Raw genomic sequence first — 13441 nt, forward strand, 5'->3', positions numbered from 1 at the left:
GTTTTGGTGACCCTTAAAAATGCTGTTGATTTCCTCCCCTCCCCTTGATAATTTTATAGCTGTTGTCGCTTGGCAAAGTGCAGAGAGCGCAAAGGTGAGTATAATTATGGCTAGAGGCAAATCCTTGAGATGCTGAGCAGGGTCATAGCTCTGACTCGAGCTGGAATTTCAAATGAGGAAAATCTAGTAGTAGAAGGAGCAAAAAGGCAGAGGCAGGAGGGGTGTGTGTGTGTATTCTAAAGAAACATAAAAAATAATCAAAATTTTCTTGAGAAAACGGTTCACGTGTGACAAATAGTATGTGGTTTTTCTAACACCCTGAAAGCTTCACTGAATGTTTAAATTTGTTCTTGTCTAATAGAGGTTTAAATACCCAATGATTATATGCGTTTCTTTTAAGGCTGCTGCCAGTTCACTTGGAATCAAGATCAGAATAATAATTTCAGGATTCTGATGGCTTTGCTTTCTATAACTCTTCCCTGGAGTCTGCTTTAAAGATCTTTCATCAATTTTTCTTAGGCAGGATTTTTTTTTTGAGACAGATAACATGTGTGGCTGTTTTAGCAATCCCTTTATGGCTCAAAGATTCCCATACATTGCTGTATGATTGTATCCAACTATCAGAAGTCACAGTATTAGACCTTGTATTGTGGCTGAAGGGAGTCCAAATTAATCAGCATTTCAATGCGGGCTAGAAATATGCAATTGGGGAACTGGCTGATTAGTTCAAATCAAGAAGTCCTGGTCTCTCTTTGGGCCCTTGTTGACATGCTATGTAGAAGGCACATCTTGCAGATCTCCAGTATCTGACATAGCAAGTCTGTGTTGCACTGGCTCCATGGCCAATAGTCTAGACTTCCCCAAGTCTTCATTACCTGCCCACTTTCTTCTCCCATCTTAATTTTTGTCTTGCTCCTTCTTTCTTTGATTTCCCCCTCATCTGCATTATATATTTAAAGCACTATGATGACACTTTAAACGGTCATGGCTTCCCCCAAAGAATCCTGGGAGCTGGAGTTAGTTAAGAGTCCTGCGAGTTAAGAGTCCTTTGAGCATCCATACAGCTCCCATTTCAATGCTCATTTACATGATATAAAAACCACATCTACATGAAGATAAATATTGCTGTAAAGTGACACCCCAAAACCTTAAAAAAAATACTATTTGATACACACATGCAAAATGGTAGTAAGCTGAATTATAAGAAGACCAAAAAGATAATTACATCCTCGATCCTTCCTATCTTTCAATATAACATTTACCTAATTAACAGTATGGTTTCTGACTTCTTGAAACTTTCATTCATTATGCAGAGTGCTTGAAGTCGATGTACATGGAATTTTTATTTATAAAGAGAGAAGCTGAATATGTATGAGGTTTAGCACTTTGCTTAATGATAAAAACCATAATAATTGCATCCATGCTATTAACAGAAATGCACATTTTCTGTTCTTGTTGCCTTGGGATCAGTATTTTTTTTTTTAAAAAAATTCTTCCTTACCCATATATTCACAGACAAATACACTGTAAGCTGGTTGGCTTATCTAATCAGATGGCAAGATTTGAGTTAGAGCAACAGTATGCTACAAGCTCCTAGACTTGAGGCATGCTTTGTGAATGGAACTACATGTTACACATGACTGTGTTGTGTTCTTCTTCTCTACCGCACTAATATCTCAGAATGCTTAGCCATATCATGCAGAAAAGGCAAAAGGCGCTACACTAGCAAGAAAGATGCCAGGATTGGTGCAGAAGTTTGGGGGGGACCCCAGGAACTACCAAGCCTTTAGGACAGAGATGCAGTATGCTCTCGAGCTGCAGTTTAATGACTTTCCCGACGAGGCATCGCGAGTGGCGTTTGTGATTGGCCATCTTGAAGGGGGGGCGAGAGACTGGGTCAGACCCCTGATGGCAGGGAATAGTGAAATGCTGAAGGACACGAGGAAGTTTTTTCGCGCCATGGATTTGATGTTTTCCAGCGAGATTGAACAAGGACTGGTGCGCAGACAATTGATGGCTTGTAAACAGGGTAGCCGATCGGTTCGTGAGTACTGGACTGAGTTTACAATGTTGATACATAAATTGGGCTGGGACCTATCGGCGGAACCCATTCAAATGCTCTTTGAAGAGGGGCTTTCTTCGGCGGTGAAAGACGAACTTTCCCGGGCGCCCAGGGCGGAGTCTATGGACCAGCTGACCAAATCAGCGCTGACCATTGGAGCGCGCCAGGAGGCAAGAGCCTTGGAGAAGCGGGAGGGGAAAGGAGAGCGTTGGAGGGATTTCCGCATTCCAGAGATTCCGGAGCCAAATCTCCCGCCAGGAGAGCCGATGGAAGTTGGAACAGCGCGCGCGCGCGCAGTTTCAAATCTCAGTGAAGGGAGGAAGAAGGAGGGAAAGAGCGCCAAGAAATGTTATCTCTGCCAGCAGCCAGGTCACTTTGCCAGAGTCTACCCGCAAAGAAAGGAATGGCAAGGGATGGCAGGAGCTGTTGGGGGGAAGGAGGAGGGAGTCCAGGAGCCAGTAGAAGCCAACGCCTGGCTGCCACCGTCAGGGCACTGCAGCCAGGCCAAGGAGCAGTAAAAGTGCCCACTCCAGAACCTCCAAGGCCAGCCCTGGTAATAGAGGTGTTGCTAGAGCTGGCAAACGGATACCCACTAAAGACAAAGGGGCTGTTGGACTCAGGCAGCTCCTGTAATTTTATGAGTAAGGAGTTTGCAGCTGAACACCAGATACAGATACTCCCTTTAAGCAACCCCCTGCAGGTGAGCACGATCGATGGGAGGGAGCTGTTGGGAGGAGAAGTTAGCCTACAGACCGTCCCAATGGTTATGAGGGTGGCCAGGCACACAGAAAGGATAGCGTTCAATGTGGCCACCCTGGGAGGGGCTCCCGTCATTTTGGGAATGAGCTGGCTAGCGTTGCATGATCCGCTAGTGGGCTGGCATCAGAGAGTGGTTTCCTTTGGGTCAGCACATTGCCTGGAACACTGCAGGGAGGGAAAGGTCCCAGAAGGGGCAAAAGCCTTTCTAGCAGGGACGGAAGTGGCGGACAAAGGGAAGGTGCCCAAACAATACGCTGACCTGAGCAAAGTCTTCAGCGAAAGGGAAGCAGATAAACTACCACCGCATAGAGCCTTTGACTGCCAAATTAACCTGGTCCCTGGGGCCCAGCTCCCCGTGGGCAAGCTGTACGCCATGTCAGACAGGGAAATGCAGGAGTTAAGGGAGTTTATTGATAAAAACCTGAAGAGGGGCTTCATCAGAGAGTCCAGAGCGGTGGGGGGGAGCCCAGTGTTTTTTGTGGACAAAAAAAACACGGATAAACCCAGGCTTGTAGTGGACTACCGGAGGCTAAATGCCGTGTCAGAACCAGTGACTTTCCCCATGCCCAGGATTGATGACATTTTGACCAGGGTGAGGAAGGGAAAGATATTCACGAAATTGGACCTGAGAGGGGCATACAACCTGATACGAATGAGGAAAGGGGATGAATGGAAAACCACCATGTTCACCCCTTTGGGGGCTTTTGAATATCTCGTTATGCCATTCGGATTACAATCAGGCTCCGCATGTTTTCAATCGCTCATGAACCATGTCCTGGGACCTCTGCTCTACAAGAATTGCGTGGCCTTCCTCGATGACATGCTGATATATTCAGAGAATGAGGAGCAGCATGTAAAGGATGTCAGGGAAGTGCTGAGCCAACTGCAAGCAAACCAGCTGTGGGTGAAATTGGAGAAGTGTCAGTTTCACACCAAGGAGGTGGAATTCCTGGGGTACCGCTTATCAGACAAGTGATTAGCTATGGATCCAGGCAAGGTCCAGGCGGTGCTGGAATGGAAGCCACCGAAAACGAAAAAGGATGTGCAAAGGTTCTTAGGGTTTGGGAACTTTTACCGTAAATTCATCAAGAACTTTGCCCACTTAACGGCTCCCATCACGGACTGTCTAAGCAGCAAGAAGAAATTCGTTTGGATGGCGGAGGCGGAGCAAGCATTTGAGGAATTGAAAAGGGCATTCGCTTCGGAAGAACAGCTCCTGCATGTGGATTTACAAAAACCCATGAGAGTGGAAACTGATGCCTCAGACCGGGCGGTGGGGGCGGTGCTGCTTCAGCCAGGGAGTAATAAGTCGGAATGGAGACCGTGTGCCTTCTTTTCGCGTAAGCTGAACAAATCCGAGAGGAACTACACCGTATATGATCGAGAACTACTCGCCATTCACGAAGCGTTCCGGAGATGGAGACATTTACTAATTGGCGCACAGCATAAGGTGCAAGTGTGTATGGACCACAAGAATCTGGAGTATTGGAGAACGGCACGAGTGCTCAACCAACGACAAGTGAGGTGGGCCCAGGAGTTCTCCAAATTCCATTTTGAAATTTGCTATGTGCCAGGTCCAGAAAACATCAGAGCGGACGCTCTCTCGCGCAAACCTGAATATTTGGAGGGGGAGGGAGCGCCTGAAGAGAGACATATTATCCCAGAGGACCACTGGGTGTGTGGGGCAGCCTGGGTGGGGCAAAGGGAACTGGTAGAGGGAACGGTAAATGATGAATACGCCCAGAATAAGCTCAGAGGTTTAAGGGGAGAGGGAGAAGACCCCGGAGGTTTTGAAGAAAGAAACGGGGCATTGTATTACAAAGGGGCACTATATATACCTGAAGGGGAATTGAGGGGGAGAGTACTCAAACAGCTGCACGACAACCCCACAGCGGGGCATTTTGGGCAACACAAGACCATGTGGTTGGTGACCAGGGAGTTTTGGTGGCCCAAGGTGAGGGAGGATGTACGGGAGTATGTGAGAGGGTGTGACCAATGCCAGAGAGCCAAGGGAGAAAGGCGGGCGCCAGCGGGGTTATTAGAACCGTTACCCACACCAGAACGACCGTGGGAGGCGGTATCGATAGATTTTATGACTGATCTGCCTAAATCCCAGGGGAAAACCGCCATACTAGTCGTAGTAGACTTGTTAACTAAGATGGGTCACTTTGTAGCTTGCTCACATGCAGTCACGGCGGAAGAGACAGCGAAATTGTTTGTAGAACATATTTTTAGGCTGCATGGCGCCCCCTTGAGGGTGGTCTCCGACAGAGGGAAACAGTTCACGTCCAGATTCTGGAGGAAACTTATGAGCTTGTTGCACGTAGAGGTCAACTTTTCGACTGCCAGGCACCCTGAGACCAATGGGCAGGCGGAGAGGGCAAACGGTATCCTCCAACAATACCTGAGGTGTTATGTCAATGACAGAGAGAACGATTGGGTCGAAAAGTTGGCGCTAGCAGAATTTGCTTACAATAATGCGGAGAATGTGTCCACCGGGATGAGCCCCTTTTTGGCTAATTATGGGTGCCACCCCAGGGCGTTTCCAGGGGGAGGAGGGGAGAGATGGAGTGTCCCAGCCGCTGAACATTTTGTAGAAGAAATGGAAGCGATCCATCGTCAACTCCAACTCAACTTAGAAAGGGCCAAAGAAGAATATAAGAGGCAGGCAGACAAGAGCAGAAGGGAAGGTGAAACCATTAGGGTGGGGAGTCAGGTCTGGCTATCAACCCAAGGGTTGCCGTTCAAGGGGGGTTGCAAAAAATTGAGACCCAAAAGATTGGGACCATTTGAGATCATCCAACAGGTCAACCCAGTGGCTTTCAGACTCCGGTTACCGAACCACATGAAACTGCACCCAGTATTTCACAGGTCATTACTGTCACCATATAGGGGGGAAGGTGCAGGGGTATCCACACGGGGGCCAGTCTTAGAGGAAAGGGAAAGCAGCAACCATGTGGCGGAAATCATCGACTCCAGGTGGAAGGGTAATCAGGTGGAGTATTTGGTCGCGTGGGAAGGGGAACCGGAGTCGGAAAACACCTGGGTGACGGCAGAGGAGGTCAGTGATGAGATCTTGATCGAAACGTTCCACCGAAGGTTCCCCAGGAAACCTCAGCCAGTAGCGAGGTTCAGGAGGGAGTACTTTGGCACCACCGATGATGAGGAGGAACTGGAAGGATTCAGGGAATCGGAGTTGGAAGTAGGAACAGACTCCGATGAGGAGGAGTACTTGGAAACCGGAAACAGCAACAGGTGGAGGGAAGTGTTCGAAACTTCGGAAGATGAGGGAGGTTCTTTCAGGGGTTTTGCTCCCTCGCCTCCCGCAGAGGAGGGGAGGGAAGGGGGTGAAGGGGGCCCTGGAGGGGAGGTGGATGTCAGGGAACTGCCATCTGAGGCGCAGGAGGTGAAAGGGCTCACGGAGGGTGAGAGAGACCATTCAGCTGAGGAGGGAACCAGCAGGGGGAGAAGTGGATTTCCAAGGGAAAGTGAGTCGGAGGGAGGGCTCAGAGACACTTCAAGCGAGAACAGTGGGGAGGTTTCAAGACCTCCTATAGGGACACCCACCCCTCGCCGGAAACTGTCACGCCGAGAGTCCAGAAGACGCGTTTCCGTTAAGGAGCTTTTATGCTGGAAGAAGTTCCGTAAACGCCCACTGTCCAATTCAACGAGCGACTGATGGAGCCATGCTTAAGGAGCTCCGTCACAGACAGAGGTTTGTGGACTTAGCCAAACTCTGAGGGACTAGGATTTTACGCACAAGCAGCTCACCATCCCATCACAGTGACACACTTTTTAGATGTGCATCATTTCGCAACAGTAATTCAGTTTTACTAGCAAACCAGAGGTTAAATCCTTCCAGCCCTGGAAGGAGGGCTGGGAGCTCGGCACACCTCTACACAGCAGCCAAGACACTAACATGTCGCAACACACAGTTTGGAAAGCTCCGGACTAGATGATCCCTTCCAACGCTATGATTCTGTGATCTGAACACAATTATGCCTCAATTATGCTCAGCTGCAACTTTCCCCTCTAGAAACACTTTTTACCTTTGGCCACTAGGTGACAACCACATAAACAGATCTTTCCATTTGGGTTGCCCTTTTCTGAACCTTTTCCAACTCTACAATATCTTTTTTTTTGAGGTTAGGCGATGCAAACTGTATGCAACTTTCATGTGTTTGCATCAAAGGGTTGTACATTAGTACTTAGTATAGTACTAGTACACCACACCCCATGAGTGGTATTCAACATTAGCGATAGCAGCAGCCAGTCTAGGTATGGCAGGTATGCACCATCTGTGCATGTAAGAAAGCTTTTAAGTAACATCACTGCAGAAATTCATCATCTAATCCACTGGGAGGAGGGTAATTCATCATTAAATATGAACATATAGTTCATGTTGTATTCCTGTTATTCACAGAAAGATTTGACCACTTCTATACATCAGGCATTGGTTGGCAAATAAGTGTAGAGGAGCAGCTATCTGAGGGCTTGACTACACTTCCTCTTGTGGAAATTAAACTCTAGTTCCCATCTGCAGAGTATGCGGGAGACTATTGACCCTTTACTTAGTTCTTTTTTTTTCCACCTAGAAAAACCACGCAAGACACTCTCAGTTTAAAGTTTAAATAACATTATAACTTTTACTTAGCGTACTTGCAGTTGCCGATTAAATATACAATGCAGGTAGGTGATACTAAAACATGTTACATAGATTAAACTATTAGAGACTAACTGATACTGACGCTGAGGCAGACAACAGCACAACAGAACATACCTGCTTTTCTGTTAAGACTCTTCTACTAACTGCCATAACTCTACCAACAGCCGTAACTGCCACTGGCATATGACATCACAGAGTTCTAAGTTCTTGCAATTAACCTTTTACATAGGCATCTGGGATGCTAACATCCCACACCTCTTGTCCCACTGCTTCCCCCCATGGAAAACTGCTCTTTAGCACCCAATTGGAGCAAACAGCAATTCAGGTTTTCTCCAGATTGATGTTTGCTCCAATTTAGCACCAAAGAACAGGTTTTCCCTGGGGAAAAGAGCAGGGCAAGGGGAATCACAGAATCATTGAATTGTAGAGTTGGGAGGGACCCTGTGGGTTATCTAGTCCAACCCCCCACAATGCAGGAATCTCAACTAAAACCACTCAGACCTGTGCTTTCTAGGCACAAGACAAGCAGAAGTGTGGACCAGTCCTGATTTGTCTGGGCACTTCTTCTATCTTTTATATGTGTATGTTTTATATTCTTGTCATTTTGCAAAAGTGTGAGCCAATACAGTGGTACCTCAGGTTACATATGCTTCAGGTTACATACGCTTCAGGTTACAGACTCCGCTAACCCAGAAATAGTGCTTCAGGTTAAGCACTTTGCTTCAGGATGAGAACAGAAATTGTGCTCCGGCGGCCTGGCAGGAGCAGGAGGCCCCATTAGCTAAAGTGGTGCTTCAGGTTAAGAACAGTTTCAGGTTAAGTACGGACCTCCGGAATGAATTAAGTACTTAACCCAAGGTACCACTGTACTTTGTGATGTGCAAAATGGGTCATAATAAAAGTTACAAATTGTGGGGAGATTTGGTTCCAAAGTTTCACTCTAATCTGGAGACCAGAATGCCGAAACATATTCCATCATGAAATGTACACTTTAAAAAAGGCTTTTTGCAAAGTCTAATGACTACATCGTAGCTTTAACCAAACTCTACTAATCAAATATTTTGAGCACTTTAAACTACTGACATTTTGCAGACTTTACAAAGCGGAGAAATAAAAGCTTTCCCACCAGTTTCATCTTGTTACTGTAATAAGTTTTTCGGTGTTCCTCTCCTGGAGAAATAAATCAAAAGGTTTTTAAAGTATGTTCACTGTGTGACTTTCATGCTTTTCTTTCTTGTTGTGAGCTTGCCAAGATGAGTGAATATTAAAACATACAAAAGAGATCACCATGCTTCTAGCCTCACTTAAGGAAAGCTGTAAAGTAGGTCAATAAAGCATGTTGAGGCAATTATATTGTAATCCAAATCCTGTAAATTCCTGGAAGCAAAACACCGACAGGCATTCACAGCAAATTTATTTTCTTTTAAGGATTGCTGGCTCGCATGATGCCATCGCTCTGAGGATGGGAGTTCTTTTTCCACTCTCCATAGCTGTGGGTTGTTAGCAATTCCATGCTATCTAGAATTGTAAGCGACAATGGAAAGTGACCCCAAACTTTTATCTACCCTAAAGTTAAACTTTAAACGATTCCCCATTTATATATTAAGATTTCTAGGAAACCTCATTGAAAGATCTTGTGGAAATACTATTAAAATTCCATAATAAATCCTATTAGGACTGCAGTCCTAAACACACTTGCCAGGCAATAAGGACCATCGAACGTAATACAATTTCTGATACATAAGAGAGGGTGGTCATGCGTCTTGCTTTAACACAGAACAGTCATGTGTTTGAATGGCAGTCTGTGAATGTAAATGTTTTAGTATCTAGTCAGTTTTTTAGAATTTGCCTGTAAGCCACCTTGGCTGTAGAAGTGGTAGGATGAACATGATTTAATAATAAAAAAACACCCTAATTATTATGTTTTGCTCTTTGCTGAAGACATAGGTTTTTACAGTCTTTCGAGCAACATGTAATTTTCATCATTCAAAAACATATCATTCTGTGCAGGCATGTCTGTTAGTAGTGCATGCCTTAAGTTTCCCCCCCCAGATAAAATCCTCTAATTAGAAGTGCAAGTCACTTGTAAAAGCTGAGCTTGGTTTTTACCTGTAAATTTAAATTAAAGTTAATCTCCCCTTATTTCTGCATCATGTGACAGTGTGGGCACAGGGTGTGCCGATGTAACTTGTGTACATCGCAAGTCATGCCACCAAGTAGAACTGGGGGTGGGGCGACCCCTTAACTGAAAATCTGTGGGTCCCCATGGCCCCACATAGATGGCGCCTATGTGCACGGGAGTAAAAGTGCTGTGATGGGAATAGGGAAGGTGGGCGCTTCTGAGACATTCCAGGGTCTAGCAACTCAACAATTCTGTGATTCTATGATCTCAGCTGCCTTCAAATAGATAGCTGGTACTGTTTTATCTTCATGCTAATAAATTCTTGATGAATGCTCAATAAATAGGTCATCCGGAAGTAACCCAATCTTATTTGTGGAACAAGAGTGCTTTGGCATTTGGAGAATAAAATTTCCTTCAGTATTGCTAATTTTGATATTATGATTGGGTTCTTTATCTCCATGCGTGTTGCTCGATATTGTGGCCATAATCCAACATAAAATTCAACGGCCTTAAGCCGCTGGTTTTAATAGGTTTAACTGTGTCTACTTTTGTTCTGGCTTTCGGTCTCTTTCTCTTGAATGCAGCAGAGAGTATGGCTGTGTAAACCATTCAGTGAATTCAGAAGGCTTGGCATAATTATTTAGTTTTGAGATTGCTGCTGGCGTCGGCTGTCTGCATTACACCTACATTCCATATTAGAGCACAATGGAGTTTCCTAGGGCTATGAAAACTACTGGCACGGTGACATGAGGTCACACACTAGCAAGAAAATGGGTGCTTAAAGAAATGAGTTAAAGACTTCTCAGTAAGAAATATGGCATGTGAACCTTCATATACTGCTTTGCTTCTGTACTCTGTAAAAGAAAGGAGTAAGAATGTAAGAAGTTGCTAATTGGCTTCCCTAAGTTTGTAAAATTAAAAACTGGCAGTGCACACATATGAGAATCAGCATGAGACTCAGTGGAATCCTCTTGCCTGCAGAACCTGAGCTGTATACTATAGTGCACTTGCCATTATCTGCAGTAGATTCAGCCATTTCATTTCTGCCCTGGGGCCTTGGTGTCTAGGATATCTATTATCCATTTGGCCAAGCTTTCATCAGCACCAGTGGTAGAGAAAAAATGGGAAAACTTGTGGGCTAGTTGATACAAATGTAAAGGATCCTAAGAGATGCCACACCTCTATTGGTAATAATCTCCCAAACAGGATCTTCAGAAACATTGGTTTGCCTTTTAAGGAAGAAGAAGAGAAAATCCTGGGTGTCTAGGTTCAAATGATACCATTTGTAGAATTGTTATGTTCTGTTGTTCATCACAATTTATAGTACACACTAAGCAAGAGTCTCAACATCTTGCCAGAGTAGTTTATAACTTATATTTTCTCTTGAATTTTGCTTATATAGACTTTTTACTAGTCATATTTTTACCTCCTTTTTGTGATTCATAGGGTCCATGGGGATTTGCTTATAAAGCTCACTAGTTGATAATAAGCAAATTGTGCTCATTGAATTTGAATACGAGTGTCCTTTTCTTAAGTCATTAAGAAAGAGTGAGCAAAACCACCTCTGTTATATTTCCCTTGGGCACATTACTGCTTAGCATGGTCTTTCCTTAAAATTGGCCTCTTCAGTTTTAAAAATCTATGATAGGACTTCATCTTTTCCCTCTGGATTCCCAAGGCTCTTTAACTGGCTGATGTGAGGTGGTTTATATAAAGGCTTGAAAATGTAAATTAACCATATGTACTGCTGCTCATTCTCCCTTAGGACTTGCTAATTTAAGACTGGGAGATGGTGGAAGGCAGCAGCACTCTTAGACGCAGGATTCTTTTTCCAATACTGAGTCAGCAGAAGTGGCTCACCCTGTGGTGAGTAAACTTGGACTCTGGCTCCCCCTCCCCCCACACAGAGCACGCTCCTTCTGCAGGTGAGACCAATGGCCCTTCTAGCCTGTGTACAATGACTGCAGAATTTCCAGCAAGGATTCTTTCCCAGCTGTAACTAGAGACGCTGGGGACTGAACCTATTACCTGCTATTACTAGCTTCCGACTACCTGCTGGTACTATTGTTAAGAATGGCATAGTGACTTGTTTCAAAATAATTATGTTCCGGTGTGGAATGGAATCAAGAAAGATCTGGAGGGATGGGGAAGGTTAAAGCTATCCTTCTGGGGTAGAATTTCAATGGTCAAGATGAACGTGCTCCCAAAGATGTTATTTTTATTTCAGATGATCCCAATATTAAAAGGAGTAATGATTTTTAAGGAATGGCAAAGAATGATCTCAAGATATATCTGGCAGGGCAAAAAGCCGAGAATTAAATATAAATTACTGACAGATGCAAAAGAAAGAGGAGGCTTTGCCCTGCCAGATTTAAAGTTATATTATGAGGCATCATGTCTTTGCTGGATAAAAGAATGGATAAAACTTAAAAATACCAAATTACTGGATTTAGAGGGCTTTGACATTAGATTTGGGTGGCATGCGCACTTATGGCAAGAGAAGAAAAAGGGTTACAAATCGTTCGAAAACCACATCTTCCGGAAATCGTTAATGGAAGTGTGGGACAGATATAAGAATATACTAGAAATGGGGGTCCCACATTGGTTATCCCCATTAGAGGTTATGGGAGTCAAGAAAATTAATATGAGGAGTAATTGGATTACTTATGGAGACTTGGTGGTAAAAGAAGATGGGAAATGGAGACTGAAACCATATGAGCAAGTAAAAGAACATGTATTTGATTGGCTGCACTACTATCAGATAAGTGATATGTTTAAAAAGGATGTGAAAGAAAGAGGATATAAAGAAAAAGATTCGAAATTCCAAACAGAAATTGTTAACAATGATTGTAAGATAATCTCAAAAATGTATAAAATCTTATTGGAATGGCACACGATGGATGAAGAAGTTAAAGCAGTAATGATCCATTGGGCCAGAGATTTAGGGTATAGTATAGATTTGGAAGATTGGCAAAAAATATGGAATGAAAACTTGAAGTTTACAGCATGTACCACGTTGAAAGAGAACGTCATGAAGATGGTATATAGATGGTATATAACGCCAGTTAAATTAGCAAAAATGTACAAAATTTGTAACAAATGTTGGAAATGTGGGGAGAAGGAGGGTACATTTATTCATATGTGGTGGGAGTGCAAGAAGGTGAAGAGTTTCTGGGAAATGGTATACAACGAGTTAAAGAAAATGCTGAAATATAGCTTTGTAAAGAAGCCAGAGACCTTCCTATTGGGAATAACTAAAAACGACATAAATAAGAGGGACTGTAAACTCTTTCAGTACGCAATAACAGCAGCGAGAATACTGATGGCTCAAAGGTGGAAGCAGAAAGAACTACCAAATCTGGAAGAATGGAGAGCAAAATTAACAGATTTTGCAGAACTTGACAAATTAACTGGGAAAATCAGACTTCAAAGAGACCATAAGTTTTTAGAGGACTGGGGAAAATTTAGAGATTATTTGAAAACTGTATGTGAGGAAAATACAACGCTAGTGTGTTTCAAAGAAGCTTTGTGAAAAAAACAAGGAATATCGCAAAAATGTAAAAGAGGATAGAAAAATATATTAAAAGGCGATATTATAATTTAGGAATGTGAAGATAGGAATTCAATTATGGATGATTGTCAGAGGGGTTGAGGGAGGTCCAATAATTTAAAATATGTGATGTTAAAATTGTATGATTGGAGATATTATGGAAAACTTAATAAAAAATTTATTAATAAAAAAAGAAAATTCAATGTAAAATTCAATGTTAAATAAAAGCATTTCCAGAAAAAAAAAAAAGAATGGCATAGTGAATACTTCATCATTAACAAT

The 13441-nt window shown here is 43.6% G+C and overlaps 1 protein-coding gene across 1 annotated transcript in view; it reads left to right on the forward strand.

Annotated features, from left to right (window-relative positions):
* The window catches only part of NDUFC1 (NADH:ubiquinone oxidoreductase subunit C1), a 255356-nt gene extending 242705 nt beyond the window's left edge, over window positions 1–12651 (forward strand). The window contains exon 5 of the mRNA XM_053403346.1: window positions 12642–12651. The gene's annotated coding sequence lies outside the window, so the exon portion shown is untranslated. The remainder of the gene's footprint in view (window positions 1–12641) is intronic.
* The last annotated feature ends 790 nt before the right edge of the window (window positions 12652–13441 follow it).

This window comes from Podarcis raffonei, chromosome 9 (assembly GCF_027172205.1).
Source record: "Podarcis raffonei isolate rPodRaf1 chromosome 9, rPodRaf1.pri, whole genome shotgun sequence".
Taxonomy (NCBI): domain Eukaryota; kingdom Metazoa; phylum Chordata; class Lepidosauria; order Squamata; family Lacertidae; genus Podarcis; species Podarcis raffonei.